General features: G+C 42.1%; 1 protein-coding gene across 1 annotated transcript in view; it reads left to right on the plus strand.

Annotated features, from left to right (window-relative positions):
- stard13 (StAR related lipid transfer domain containing 13) overlaps positions 1–16438 on the plus strand; it is a 163714-nt gene that overhangs the window by 47262 nt on the left and 100014 nt on the right. The window lies entirely within an intron of this gene.

Raw genomic sequence — 16438 nt, forward strand, 5'->3', positions numbered from 1 at the left:
CCCTTCCCCGAGCGCACATAAATGAAACTTACCTGAAGGGGAGGGAGACTGGAGGATCGGTGGGTGCCCTGAGGGGATCGGGTCTGGGTTGGTATGCTTCTCCCAGAATTATTAGATACAACAAATGGAGAGTAACAGGGGCTGTGTTCACTCAGGTTGAAAAATAACAGTACAGGTGGAGTCATCACCTATGGAAAAGAGGAAAGTGCAATTTTCATTCACAAATCAACTTGTTTTTACCAGCAACACCGCATTTTTTCCCCAGAATTCCAGAATAATTCCAGGCATGCTCCAAGTTGCATTTGTTGCAGTTGTGTCCAATGCATCAAAATGAATGCATTTATATAGTTGTTTTTCAATCGGTTGGATGCAAGTTGCAGCCTACATCTTTAATGCGGGTATTTCTTCACTGAAAATGGGATTAGCATGTGATTCTTTGATGCAAATCTGCTGCATCTATTGGCACAACCTGCTGTGGGACTGCTAGAATTAGCACTACGTTCAGGATAGCAGCAGCCCCAGGGTTCCCCAGAGTCAGTAGGTGCACTTGTGCCCATTGCAGAAGGGACAATGGTGTTTAGTGTAACTATCTGAAAGTGCAAGGGGCAATTTTGGAAGCAAGTACCTAATGAATGCCATCAATGCATCGCCATTTTAGCATGACCGCACTTGGCTGTGTTCGTAAATGACCCTTATTATCTAGTGGTGGGATCCATGTCTCAACAGATACTTTTGTTTCCAATTGTTGCAACAGATACCAGCCATCCGACAGCATTATACATGCTTTTGAAACATATGATATATACATGCTTTTGCATATTTGTATTTAAACTGCCTTCATATCCTATGGAAAACTTGACAAATAGAAGTGCCTTTCTCCCATAATAATAATGAGTAGATGAGAGATCAGCAGACAGATTAAATTGCTTGCATTATTGAATACCGAAGTATGTTTATCTTAAGGGTAAAATAAACACCAAAGCAGAACATATCTAAAAGAGATTAGTCATTTCAAAAATAAATTAATCGCTAGTTCTAATGTATCGCTTATACTAATATTTGTGTGCTTGAGAATTACATAATAAATTGACTTCAAAAGAAAGGCAGGATTTAAACACTGGTGACAGATGATGGTCTCATAGTAAGTCACTAGTTACAGCTGCCATTCTATCGCTGTTGGCTAAAACTAGACATTTACAGTCATATAGACAAGTCAGTGCTTGTATTTCTTAACTTACGTTTCATTTGTATTTTAGCTTTATTGGTGAAGTTTTATATTATAGGTCAGAGATTCTAAGCAGATGATTGTGCTTGAACAGAACAGAGGTCTTTTTAGATAAGGCTGCTTGAATAGTAAATAGCTTGCATTACTATGTAAGTAAAGCTTATTAATTATATAGCACACGTTTTACCCAGAAATGTTATCATAATATAAATCATTTACTGCCTCAATGGAGCTTACAATCTAATCACTTTCACACACTAGGGGGTGTATTTATTGACATTGGAGACAAACATCACCAGTGATCTTTCCTATAGCAACCAATCAGATCTTTGCTTTTGCTTACTAACTTGTAGGTGACCGTTCAAATCTAATTGCTGATTGGCTGCTATGGGCAACATCTCCGGTGATGTTTCTCTCCAATGTTAATAAACACACCCCTAGGGCTAATTTTATCAGGAGCCAATTAACCTGCCTGTATGTTCTGGAAGTGTGGGGGGAAGAAAGAGAAAACTATGCAGACACAAATATTGCAGATGTGCTATGGGTGGAATCAAACTGCAAGGCAGACATGCTACCAAATGAGCCACCAAAATTACATTGCAGTAAGACATTTTTATCTCTGCAATAGCATATACATGGCTCTGCTTTGTTAGAGAAGCTTATTTACATTATGCTACAACAGTTTTACATAGAAAAAAGGCTCCCATGTTGCCAATTTGTTCCTAACCTGGTGCCCAGGCAGCTGTTGATCCCCAACCAGTGACTCTGGAGCAACATATTGTTCACCACCTTTTTTGATGTTACTCTCAGTGGCCTCAAAGTAGGTGAACAAAAAGACCTTGTATTCGCACACCCTCAGCTCTCCAAAAACTTCACCTCTTGGTGCACACTGCTGGAGGGATCGGCACCCTCCCAAACATTCCAAATAGAAACAATAGCACTGGCACTCAGGAGCTGCATACGGGACTAGCCCTTTAGATATCTTTATTACGGAAATGCAACGTTTCGGGGAAAAAGCGACCCCTTTCTCAAGCTTGACAAAGGGGTTGCTTTTGCCCCGAAACGTTGCAGGCTAGTCCCGTATGCAGCTCCTGAGTGCCAGTGCTATTGTTTCTACTCAAAATAGGTGCCCATTTTTATATTTCAGGCTTGGAGGCAAGTTTTGGAAGCACAGAGACACTGTTTTACTCCAAGCAGAGACTCTTGCAGGCCAGCAGTCCACATGGGGCCACCAAATATCCAATCACAGTCTTTATTTGGCATCCCCAAAGAACTGTTTTAATGCTTGTGTGGCTCACCGATACTTTTACTTGTGTGGCTCACACGTAAGAAAGGTTGGGGATCCCTGTCTCAGATAGAGCGGAGAAAGGCCAAGGAAGGCTTCCGATCAAAGAAAAAAAGGTAAGATAATATATCATATAAATTAAAACAAAAACGAAAAACAAAAGTAAATTTCTCTGCATATGATAATAAATGCTCCAATTCCCAAAATACAATCCGTACCAATCTAAACAGTGAGGTCCGGGTGTAAAAACCCCGGACGTATCGCAAATGCTGTTCAAGGAACACAATGGTCAAGCATAGTCAGTACAAGTCAAAATAGCTCACCGGTATCCCTGGCTGGTCCGGGTGCTCAGGGCCCCGAACCCGTAGCTGAAGGGGAAAAAAAGCCGATTTTAAACGTAGTGGACACCAAGCGCTCCGGACTCCGGGGTCTCTCATAAAATCAAATCTTTATTGTTGCATTAAAAGAAGGAACGCCTATCGCGTTTCGTATGCCAAGCACACTTATTCATAGGCTATGCATAGCCTATGAATAAGTGTGCTTGGCATACGAAACGCGATAGGCGTTCCTTCTTTTAATGCAACAATAAAGATTTGATTTTATGAGAGACCCCGGAGTCTGGAGCGCTTGGTGTCCACTACGTTTGAAATCAAGGAAGGCTTCCATCCATTGGTTGATATGGAAAGTAAGTGGCAGATAATATACAAGTCTGTGATTTCTTTATCACACAACAGACCACCCTTTTTTAATGATAAAGTTCACCACTTGCAAAACTGCAAACAGTAAAGTGCAAAAAAGTTTGCTTATCCATATCTCTACATAAGACTGAACCAGCTGAAAAATGTTTCCGAACTCTTGATGATTGTCTAACCTTCTGGCAGGAGTGAGAGAGGAAAGTTATAGTCCTGTCCCCTAAAATGAATTCCATCTCCCATCAAATCTCTCAATCCCTAGAGCAGCATACATTGGCTTTGTTGCTGCAGTTGCTTGTTCAATTAATTGTTTTTTCAACTGTTACTCTGATATTCTTTGACATTTAACTAATGGATGTTCCCTTTCTGCTCGAACCAATTATTTGCTAAGTACATAAATGCATAAACGAGGAGAGATAACTATGGTGCTTAATGTAACATTTAATGCTTGGCGCAGTTAGTAATGGCTATGCATCACATTGATCCTTACTGCAGATTTCCATCCTATTTCACAGCCGCACAAGGAATATACTGAAACCCTTAACTAGATTCCTTTATGTGTTTTTTATTTTCTGCTGAATATCATTTAAGTGATATATATATATATATATATATATATATGACACCCATTGAAAAATGAATACATTTTGTTTTAATTTCATGCTATAAATGAATGTATTTCCAGAATTTCGCTATTATAATACTGCAATGAAATATTACGCCAGAAAGGGAATATTCATTATAAGCACTATAGAACAAGAGAATGTATTTTTATAGTTGAAAGGTGACACAAATGCACTGAATACAGATATTAATAGAAATGATATCTTTAGCATAATTTGGAAAATGTGTTGCCTTTTGATAAGCCAATAAAGTAACTGCTACAAGAGAAAGAAGATCATTTTTATAAGGCTGAAGAGTTAAATAGCAGCTAAAACCCTCAGACATTATAGATTTGTTGTGTTACTAGAAACGCTCAGTGCTGCTGTAAAGATTTCCTTGGACGGCAGCCTTACAACTTCTACCCCTGAACTCCAGCTGCTTCCTTCCAGCTAATGGATTGCTTGGCCTCCTTCCCCAGTTATACTGTATGCATGCCCATGTGAGGCTGCTGTCTGTAGTAATCTGTACAGCAACACAATCAAATTCTTTTTTTATCAGGGAATCATTTCCTTTGATTTAAAGGTGACATATGGTTTTACGTGCTTAAGGTAGCCAAATTTTATCTGAAACCAGTCATTTGGAGAAGGTGAGATTTGGGGGCATTGAATTATAGCATTTCTCAGTGCAGTGGCGTACCGAGTCTGCGTTTGCCCCCCCCCCCCCGCCAAAAAGAGGCCTGGCACATAATGCAATTGACTTTTGTGTATCTGGAATAGCAAATAAGCATTCTCTCAACTTCTTACCTTAAGGGGCATCTAAGTGTGAAGTTAGCACTCACCAAATTCCTATGGGATTTTTTAGAAGCCTTTTTATCAATGGGTGAATGTTTGAGTTCACCATTAAATAATTAAGCTTCTAAAAAATCCCATAGGATTGAATAGAAAGTTCTACCTCTTTCTCTGGGTGCAGGTACATCAATAGGCTTTTTTGATAATAGGGGGAAGATTCTTGGACTGTGTTAATCCGCAGGTCAAGAATCTGCCCTCTGTATTGTTGACCTTAGCGATTGTCTATTGAAAAGCATAGTATTGTGCCTCTATAACCATCTATAGCAGGGATCCCCAACCTTGTTTGCCCACAAGCCACACACAAATGTAAAAAGACTTGGGGAGCAACACAAACATTAAAAAAATTCCAAATAAGGGCTATGATTGGCTATTTGGTAGACCTTATATTGATTGGCATCCTACAGGAGGATCTGTTTGTTAGTACACCTGGTTTTTGTGCAACTATTACATACCTACCAGCCAAGAATGAAAAAATAAGCACCTGCTTTAAGGCCACTTGGAGCAACATACAAATGGTTTGTAAGCAACATGTTCCTCACAAGCCACTGGTTGGGGATCACTGATCTACAGTATAAAGACCTGTTCACTCGATGCAAATAACTCAGCAGCTTCTAATTAATCAATGGAAATATCTATAATTAGCGCGTAATCTTTACTGTGCAGCTGATGAAACATAAATGGGAAAGAAATACACCTTATAATTGGTTTAGTCTCATTTACTGGTGATAAATCTCAGTCCTCAAGTGTGATAGTAACAAGTAATCTCAAGTAGGGATTTTGCTTTCATCCGGCTCTTGAGGACAGAAAATAACCCAGCTCTGCTCTTGTGAAAGATATGCCAATACAAACGAAGGAGCAGGAAGCCCTTATCTCTGAAATTCATGAAAAACTCACAGGAAAGCTTTCAGCATAATCTTCCCTTTGTGCCTTTAACTGCTGTGACATGTTCTGCCGACGTGATGTTTAACAGCATAAGGAAATATGGGTGTTTGTTCCAGCTGCCTTGTATTCTCTCTTGGCTTCTCTCTAATAACTCAATGAACTGGTGGCCAGATGTGGTTGTCACCTGCTGCTCAAAAAAATAGATACACAGATATCTGATTAATGAGGTTGTTCCATTCTGTAGGCCACCTTTATCCCTCACGGGGCGGGGAATGAAAAGCTGGGCCGTTCCTGTAAAGCAGCCGTAGGATTTGTACTTAGCCAGAAGGGAATAAGAAAGAAAAGCTTTGTTGCGGGGCCATTATTTCTATGTTAACAACTTGAAAGAACTAGTGTTTTGCAACTTCCATAAATATTTGGCATCTCTCCCTCAACAGAACATATGTTTGGACCCATTTATCTGCTTCAATGTGAATTTTTTTTTCCATTTAAGTTAATTTAATTAATTTTTTTGGGATCTGGTGCCCGCATCCAAGTCTTCTTTTCAGATTCTCTCACTGTAAAAATATCAAAATGGATGATAACTATTTGTGCAGTGATCTGTCTATTGTTATATACAACCCCCTAATGCAGGGATCCCCAACCTTTAATACCCGTGTAACCCTCAGGGTTGCAACTATTTGCTATAAGCTATTTGACACCTTACGAGTAGGTGTCACTTTATCTTTAGTTCATCCTATCTGTAAATAGTTTGAGAGACCAACATCCCCTGTTTCTTGGGAAAGAATGGTTTCTTCCAGATTTCTAGAGAAGAGGAAGAGGATTTTGACTTCCTGGTTGTCTTGGTAGCTACAGGGTCGGTTACAGACAGCCGTTGGGAGAGTGAGAGAATTGTTTACCTGCATAGAGGGTAAGACCCCCAAGGAATCCTCTCTTAGTTTTAGTAAGTATTAGCCAGCCTGTGTTATAGGAGTGGGTCAGCACCCACTTAGTGTCAGTCAGGGTAGCTGAGCAGTCCAAAGCTCCAACAGGAGGTCAGTGGGTTAGTTCCCTGGTTGTACACAGGTTGATGCCTGGCAACCCAGAATAGGGGCCTCAGTGATAAGGAGGGTGTTACTTATAGAGAGGATTCCCATTCTACCGGCAGTGTCCGTCAGCAGGCCTGGCTGGGTGAGACCATAGAGCATTGCTCATATTCTTTGTTAAAATATTATATTGCATTGTTTCCTGCTATTATATAACTTTGCCTGATTGTTTATATTATTGCATTCACTGTCACCACTGTAATACTTGAACAGTGTAGTGAGATGTTACTTTTCAGTTGCTGCATAAATAAATATACTTTCTAAAGAATTCCTGGCGCCATTACTCTTCATCTTAATTTACACCACAACCTTTCTGATAATCCTCTCACTACAAAGAGAGAGAGAGCCCAGCCCTGAGTGAAAACCACTGGTGTGGCCTTATACTGTTATAATAGTGCTACACCCGTGAGCCACATTCAAATGGAAAAAGTGTTGGGGAGCAACACAAGCATGAAAAAGGTTCCTGGGGGTGCCAATGAGAAATTGGTTACTTAATAGCCCCTATGTGTACTGGCAGCCTACAGAAGGCTCTGTTTAGCATTATACTTTTTTGCAACCAAAACTTGCCTCCTTACCAGAAATTTAAAAATAACCACCTGCTTTGAGGCCACTGGGAGCAACATCCAAGGGGTTGGGGAGCAACATGTTGCTCAGGAGCCACTGGTAGTGGTGTAATAAAAAGGGCCTTACCGCCTCGGCGGGGACGCCCGCCGCTCCGTCTTTCCCCTGCGCCGGCTCCCTCTTAACTTCCGCATCTTAAAGGCGCATGCGTGCTGGCGTCATGACGTCAGCACACAATGGCGCGAAATTCAAACTATTTAAAGGGGCATTTTCATTAGACTCATTGCCCGTGATAGGTTTATTCCTGGTGCCTGTATCTGTGCTTAAAGCTTCTGTTTTTTCCTGTTTCCTGTTTTTGACCCTGCCTGGCTTTGACTATTCTGAATATCTGTATCCTGATCCGTGCCTGTTTTTGACTACTGATTCCGTCTCATCCTTCTGATTGATTACCCGGTTTTGACCCATTGCCTGCCTCGTTGCTAGCCAGAACTCCTGATTTGCACCTCTCGTATAAGTCCAGGTGGCATCCGAGTAGCTGAGGGCTCCTCCCGAAGCCAAAGGCGGTCACACTACTGGTGAAGCATGAGCCGAGACCAGGGTGCTTGGCACTTGTTCTGGTATTGGGTGCCGACCGTGACAAGTGGTGAGCACATATATATATTTATATAACTGGGAGGAGAGGGTGGGAACAGGCTTGGATCCTAACAGGCCTGTATAAGCCTTTGCTTACCACTGGCCCAGTGGCCAAAAGATCAGATCAGCGCTGCACATAGGTGGCCATAATGTGCAAAGATCTGCTCATTTGGTGACCTTACTCTTTATGTGTATGGCAAACTTAAGACCCCACTGAATAGATCAGAGGCAGCAATGTAGCTATGTGGCACTGGGACCCCTGCATAAAGGTCTTTGGAGTGGCCAGGTGCACAGAGCCAACCTTACCTGGATCCACTACCCCACCCTCCTGCCCTCTTGCGTCTCCAGCTCCTCAATCACTCTCAGGTAGAAGGGGGATTTTTATAGAGGAAGCAAACCCCGCAGTCCAGGCCCCCTAGTGATTGTGGGGTCTGCTTCTTCTATAGGTAGGCCACTAGGAGGAGGATGTTTTAGTAGACTTAAGGTATCGTGATTCAAATTAAAGAAAGACCCCTTATCCAGAAAACTCCAGGTCCCAAGCATTCTGGATAACAGGTCCCATACCTAATAAAATAAATAATTTTGGAGTTACTGGTCCTTTAAATCAGGTTGAAGTAACCTCATAGCGTAAAAGGCTCCTCTTATTTGAAGTATCTGCATAAATCTCCCAATATTGCAAAACTATTTAGATTTTATATGTTCCCTTTAAGCTGTGTGCTCTTAATGGCTGTATAAATACAGTATTACAATGACAGGGCAATGAAATGTCCCTTTAGGCTCTTGGGAGCAATGCTGTTTTTTAAAATATTCTTTATACAAGTGCCAGTTATCAGCTACAGCTTCCAGCAATGAACAATGACCTTCTTGTTCCAAACAAAGACATTTCTTGAATCTTAATTTTCTTTCTAATTCTACAGCAACCATGTATTCACTGATTATGGCTAAAGGGGTGGCTGAGAGGGGAGGGGATGGGATAGCAAGGGGAGGGATTTGGGGTGGGATGAGGGTGCTTAGCTTTAATATTATTTAATATTGTATTGAGTCCAAGAATTCCCAGGGTGTCCTTGTAAAATAAAAGCTGCCTCATTATTCTTTATGATTAATGAAATCAGCTCCTCCGGTCTCTTGATTTTGCTTATTTCCTTAATACAGTTAATAACACTAGGGGGCAGATTTATCAAAGGTAAATGTGAGTTTAGTTGAAGTTGAAAAACCTCTAAAATGACACAAATCCAAATTTTAAATCTGCCCTTAGGTGCTTTGATCTTTTCTGTTGGCTCATGTAGTTGCCCCTTCATTTTCTTTTATTAGATTTTCTATCATATGAAAGCAAAGAGAAAGTATGAAATTAGTTACATTAAACATTTGAACAATAATGAAATGCTTTGTATTCCTATTGTAACTTAAGCATAAAAGGTACCAGTAACAAACGTGTTAGAAGTAAGCTAAAGATACAATAAATATACATACAGTAATGTGATGTTGCATAGTCCATAAATAAAGTGAGAGGTTCTGGTGGATATGTGGCACCTGTTATATACTGGATAGTTGACCAGAACTGGAAGATTTAATTTCAGGACCACCAAATGTGTAGAGGAGGAACAGCTTCTAGGTGGGACATTAGGGAATGCTTTTATTCCTGAGGAGCATCTATTTCATATATTTTGTCATTTGTTTCTTGTATTGTGGAGGCAATGCCTCTGAGAAGGTCAGTGGGAGTGGTCTGGCTGGCTGCTTGAGTGAGTATAAAGCAGCCAGACCACTCCCACTGACCTTCTTAGTTCACTTTGCCATTGTATTGTGAACTTAGGAGGGCCCTTATGTCTCAGTAATACCATTTGTAATGGTGCTGGGTTCCAGCCAGTCTCTTCCCAAAAGCTATTATCCCTACTGCTAATATAGGCACCATCTCTCCCTACTATACCTGCTATCCCACAGCCCCAGTCCCTTCCCAGAGGCTATTATCCCACTGCTACTATAGGCACCACCTCTCCCTACTATACCTGCTATCCCACAGCCACAGTCCCTTCCCAGAGGCTATTATCCCACTGCTACTATAGGCACCACCTCTCCCTACTATACCTGCTATCCCACAGCCACAGTCCCTTCCCAGAGGCTATTATCCCACTGCTACTATAGGCACCATCTCTCCCTACTATACCTGCTATCCCACAGCCACAGTCCCTTCCCAGAGGCTATTATCCCACTGCTACTATAGGCACCACCTCTCCCTACTATACCTGCTATCCCACAGCCACAGTCCCTTCCCAGAGGCTATTATCCCACTGCTACTATAGGCACCACCTCTCCCTACTATACCTGCTATCCCACAGCCACAGTCCCTTCCCAGAGGCTATTATCCCACTGCTACTATAGGCACCATCTCTCCCTACTATACCTGCTATCCCACAGCCACAGTCCCTTCCCAGAGGCTATTATCCCACTGCTACTATAGGCACCACCTCTCCCTACTATACCTGCTATCCCACAGCCACAGTCCCTTCCCAGAGGCTATTATCCCCCACTGCTACTATAGGCACCATCTCTCCCTACTATACCTGCTATCCCACAGCCACAGTCCCTTCCCAGAGGCTATTATCCCCCCACTGCTACTATAGGCACCATCTCTCCCTACTATACCTGCTATCCCACAGCCACAGTCCCTTCCCAGAGGCTATTATCCCCACTGCTACTATGGGCACCATCTCTCCCTACTATACCTGCTATCCCACAGCCCCAGTCCATTCCCAGAGGCTATTATCCCCACTGCTACTATAGGCACCATCTCTCCCTACTATACCTGCTATCCCACAGTCACAGTCCCTTCCCAGAGGCTATTATCCCACTGCTACTATGGGCACCATCTCTCCCTACTATACCTGCTATCCCACAGCCACAGTCCCTTCCCAGAGGCTATTATGCCCACTGCTACTATAGGCACCATCTCTCCCTACTATACCTGCTATCCCACAGCCACAGTCCCTTCCCAGAGGCTATTATCCCACTGCTACTATGGGCACCATCTCTCCCTACTATACCTGCTATCCCACAGCCACAGTCCCTTCCCAGAGGCTATTATCCCACTGCTACTATAGGCACCATCTCTCCCTACTATACCTGCTATCCCACAGCCACAGTCCCTTCCCAGAGGCTATTATCCCCCCACTGCTACTATAGGCACCATCTCTCCCTACTATACCTGCTATCCCACAGCCACAGTCCCATCCCAGAGGCTATTATCCCCCCACTGCTACTATAGGCACCATCTCTCCCTACTATACCTGCTATCCCACAGCCCCAGTCCCTTCCCAGAGGCTATTATCCCCCCACTGCTACTATAGGCACTATCTCTCCCTACTATACCTGCTATCCCACAGCCCCAGTCCCTTCCCAAAGGCTATTATCCCACTGCTACTATAGGCACCATCTCTCCCTACTATACCTGCTATCCCACAGCCACAGTCCCTTCCCAGAGACTATTATCCCCCCACTGCTACTATAGGCACCATCTCTCCCTACTATACCTGCTATCCCACAGCCACAGTCCCTTCCCAGAGGCTATTATCCCCCCACTGCTACTATAGGCACCATCTCTCCCTACTATACCTGCTATCCCACAGCCACATTCCCTTCACAGAGGCTATTATCCCCACTGCTACTATAGGCACCATCTCTCCCTACTATACCTGCTATCCCACAGCCCCAGTCCCTTCCCAGAGGCTATTATCCCCCCACTGTTACTATAGGCACCATCTCTCCCTACTATACCTGCTATCCCACAGCCACATTCCCTTCCCAGAGGCTATTATCCCCACTGCTACTATAGGCACCATCTCTCCCTACTATACCTGCTATCCCACAGCCACAGTCCCTTCCCAGAGGCTATTATCCCACTGCTACTATAGGCACCATCTCTCCCTACTATACCTGCTATCCCACAGCCACAGTCCCTTCCCAGAGGCTATTATCCCCCCACTGCTACTATAGGCACCATCTCTCCCTACTATACCTGCTATCCCACAGCCACAGTCCCTTCCCAGAGGCTATTATCCCCCCACTGCTACTATAGGCATCATCTCTTCCTACTATACCTGCTATCCCACAGCCACAGTCCCTTCCCAGAGGCTATTATCCCCACTGCTACTATAGGCACTATCTCTCCTTACTATACCTGCTATCCCACAGCCACAGTCCCTTCCCAGAGGCTATTATCCCCCGACTGTTACTATAGGCATCATCTCTCCCTACTATACCTGCTATCCCACAGCCCCAGTCCCTTCCCAGAGGCTATTATCCCCCCACTGTTACTATAGGCACCATCTCTCCCTACTATACCTGCTATCCCACAACCACAGTCCCTTCCCAGAGGCTATTATCCCCCCATTGTTACTATAGGCACCATCTCTCCCTACTATACCTGCTATCCCACAGCCACAGTCCCTTCCCAGAGGCTATTATCCCACTGCTACTATAGGCACCATCTCTCCCTACTATACCTGCTATCCCACAGCCCCAGTCCCTTCCCAGAGGCTATTATCCCCCCACTGCTACTATAGGCACCATCTCTCCCTACTATACCTGCTATCCCACAGCCCCAGTCCCGTCCCAGAGGCTATTATCCCCCCACTGCTATTATAGGCACCATCTCTCCCTACTATTCCTGCTATCCCACAGCCACAGTCCCTTCCCAGAGGCTATTATCCCCCCACTGCTACTATAGGCACCATCTCTCCCTACTATACCTGCTATCCCACAGCCACAGTCCCTTCCCAGAGGCTATTATCCCCCCACTGCTACTATAGGCACCATCTCTCCCTACTATACCTGCTATCCCACAGCCACAGTCCCTTCCCAGAGGCTATTATCCCCCCACTGCTACTATAGGCACCATCTCTCCCTACTATACCTGCTATAGTCCGTTCCCACTGCTTTCTGTAAGTTCTGCTCCACAGGCTGCAAAGTCAAAAGGGAAATTGCTTGTATATAATTGGGCATTCAGCCCCCCTATCTAGAACATCAGGTCTTTGCTCGGCCCTTGGTACCCACCACTGCTTGCACCCCTCCTCCAATAGGCAGCTGTGCCAGTTAAAATATTGTAATATTAAAATAGTGTATTCCATAGTAATAATTAGTTTGTTAATGATGTACTATAATAGATTTTCCTTTAAAAGATTCTGCACAGCCCTTGCCCTTGAGGAAAGTCATTTGCTTGCTTTGAAAATGAAATGGATAGGTTTGCCTGCATTGCGGCTACTTGGAGAAGGCTGTAAATGTGGTGGCTTCCCTGTGGAGGAACAGCGTAAAGAAGAATGTATGAAATATGTATACGCTCTGGCAATTTTCACTATTCTGAAAATGTGTTCTTGGAATTAATATCCAGATGACATAAAAGACATAAAAACTGTCTCAACAGCATTTCAGCCTGTTCCACTATATTTAGTCTGTATTGCTTAGAAATTGCAGGCTTAAGTTCAATGCTATAAAATATACTACACTTAATGGGCTATATTTTGGTTTTATTCTTACTGTTATACTATTTGCACTGAGGCTGCTGAATTAACAGCTTTCTAGAAAATTCTGCACAGTAGTGGGTTTAACGTAGTGCTAGCTGAACTCTCTGTGGTACGGCATTATTTTATCCAGCCATTTTAAAATAAATGTTATTAGTAATGGTGAATAAAAAACAATAGATATAAGTTTATGACATGCAGATGGATTACATACAGTTAAATGAATACCAAGGTCTAGTAACCCATGGCAACTAGTTAGCAGTTATAAGCGTAGTTTTTACGCATCATGTGATTAATTCTTATGAAGAACCAGGCCTGGGCAAATTATGCCTCGTGTGTTTTATTTGCCGTGACTTTTGCTGGGGAACCGGACAGCAACAAAACACAGATTCGCTGACATTTTCAGAGTGGTTTCCATCACTTCTGGTGTGCCAATACGTGTGCCATCAATAACATCAGTAGCATGAGATACGAGTCAATGCAGTTTATTAGAGTAGACTGGACAGGCGCAGATTCAAGGTGAACTTAATATGTTTGGGCTGAAGGAGTCACCCTGAAAGTGTTGTTGCTATGAGTGTGTTGGTGCATGTTTAAAATGAATGCAAGGCTGGTGTTGCAAAAAGGACAGGGTATAAAAGCATTTTTTCTATATGCCAATACATTTTCTTTAAGACTTTATATATAAATCACCATGAATGGATTTCATGGGTGCTAATATAATATTAAATATACACTCTTTCAATGTAGATGCATTACTCCCATTGAGACCTGTTAGGATTCACTAAAAGATTTATTAGACTCACATAAGACAACATTAGAACAAACCAATAAGCTGTGTGGGAAGTTTCATAGAAAGCCCTTGTCCCTTCACTAGAGCCACACATGCAAGTGACAGTTCTCAAGTGCTGACACTCTCTATCTGCTCGCTTATCAGTAGAACTGTCAGTTGCTGAGAGACAGACAAGTGCAAGACTGTCACTCGCAGACTTCCCTGCTTTAGGCATGCTATTAATGTAGGTCATTAGGATATGTGCTAACTGACAAGATCTAATGGGGTTTTGAGTACAGTTTCAGTATAGGTTAAATATGTAAAATTCTAGCTAAAAGTAGCAGCACACTTATATTTTGCTGTACAGTTTGTGATTATAGCCTAGTTTAGCAACAGTATACAGGTATAGGGTCCACTATCCAGAAACCTGTTATCCATAAAGCTCTGAATGATAGGATGGCCATATCCTATAAACTCCATTTTAATCAAATAGTTCACGTTTTTTAAAAACTTTTTCTTTTTTCTCTGTATTAATAAAACAATTCCTTGTACTCTATCCCAACTAAGATATAATTAAGATATACGTTATCCTTATTAATGTATGAACATCCCTTATCGGGAAAAACCCCACGAGCATACTGGATGACAGGCCCCATACCTGTATTACAAAGATACAGCATTGTTCTAATCGTAGTCCTTGTGTATTATCATTGCAGCTAGAACAAATCTAGAAAACTCAACTATAGTAATTCATATCTGCAATATTTTTGCAGTTTTATACTGCTGGTTGCTCTTACAGTTTCTGTGTCTCTTGAGAAATAGAAACAGATATATAGCAAACATTTTGATGTTTGATAATGATAACAAAAGTACCATTTATTTGTATATTTTGGCCCCTATTTATTGACCATTATAGAAGGGATATTGGTTGAAATTTGTACATTCTTCTGAGTTTTCTATGTTGCATGAAACTTTTATTTCCACATCATTTTCTCTTATTGAATTTATAAACCTGACATCATGTTCAATAAAAATATCAATTTGTTCTCCAGCTGAGACCTGGCAGATCTCATTATTTCCTATGGAAGGGTAAGGGACAAAGTGCTATTATAATAAATGTATCTCACTGAAACTGTACTACATTGATGGCATTTCCAGTCCAACATTTGCAGCTATTTCTCTTTATCCAACTTTGATGGAAACTTTTTGAAGGTTTATTAACAGAAAACGATACCTCCAGAATGAATACCAACAGATATAAACTATCATTTTAATTAGCCCATTAAATAGTCGAAACTGGAATACATATCAGTAAATATTGCCCACTGGCATCCTTTCCCTTGAGCCGCCATTTAGTGATGGGCTGTGTGCTCCCTCAGAGATCACATGACAGGAAATAATGCAGCTTTAACTGTAACAGGAAGTATTGTCCCAGGGGGCGGCCCTTAGTACGTAAAAATGGCAATTTTCTGTGCATTATCCAATCCCACATACTACTAAAAAAAGTATATTTTTATGGAAAAAGATAATTTGGATGAAGCAGGGTTTTATGCAATACATATTTATAAGACCTACATAGTTTGGTGAGTTTTCCTTTAACAGGCAGTCCTTGCTTTGACAGAAATCACCAAAGTGCATTGAACTAGGGACTCAATTTCTCCAGGATCCATGCAGAAAAGCCATCAATCTTTATCCACTGGGCAAGTCCTAATGATTTATCAGAATAAGCATTAAGCTTTGATTTATTCCCATACATCATTAGCCTTTATATAACATAACATTACAGAACTTTACAGTATTCCATATTCTAAAAAAATGTTGCTATGCTACAATTGTGCATGTTGGAGACGCTCTCCCAGTAATGGAACTACTTGCATCAGTAAAACTTGTGTTTAAGCAGCAGCAAAATGGTGAGATTCAAAAATTTCTGACCAAATTGTTGGAAACCCGACTATAGAGCAACCCCTATACTATGCCCTTTTTGAAACCAATTGATTAAAACTAGGATTTTGACTCAGGGAGTTAAAAAGGTTAACAAACTTTAATGTTTGGTTATTTATTCAAAAAAATTGGAATATAAAAAAACTTGATCAAATTAGATCATTAAAAAAATTTGAATGCAACAAATTGAATTCGAACGTTGATAAATCACCCCCCTTAAAGTTGAAACAGGTGTAGTAGGGAAAGATGCACAAAAACACTGGTGTAGTCAATTGTCACAAAATCGTTGTTTGGAAATGGGGGCTATTTCCTACTGATAGACACCTGACTACAGTGTCAGATTGGGGGGTGCCCCCAACGCGTTCTGTCCCCCGACCCACCCCTCTAACCCCCACAGGGGCCCC

Source organism: Xenopus tropicalis, chromosome 2 (assembly GCF_000004195.4).
Source record: "Xenopus tropicalis strain Nigerian chromosome 2, UCB_Xtro_10.0, whole genome shotgun sequence".
NCBI classification, from domain to species: domain Eukaryota; kingdom Metazoa; phylum Chordata; class Amphibia; order Anura; family Pipidae; genus Xenopus; species Xenopus tropicalis.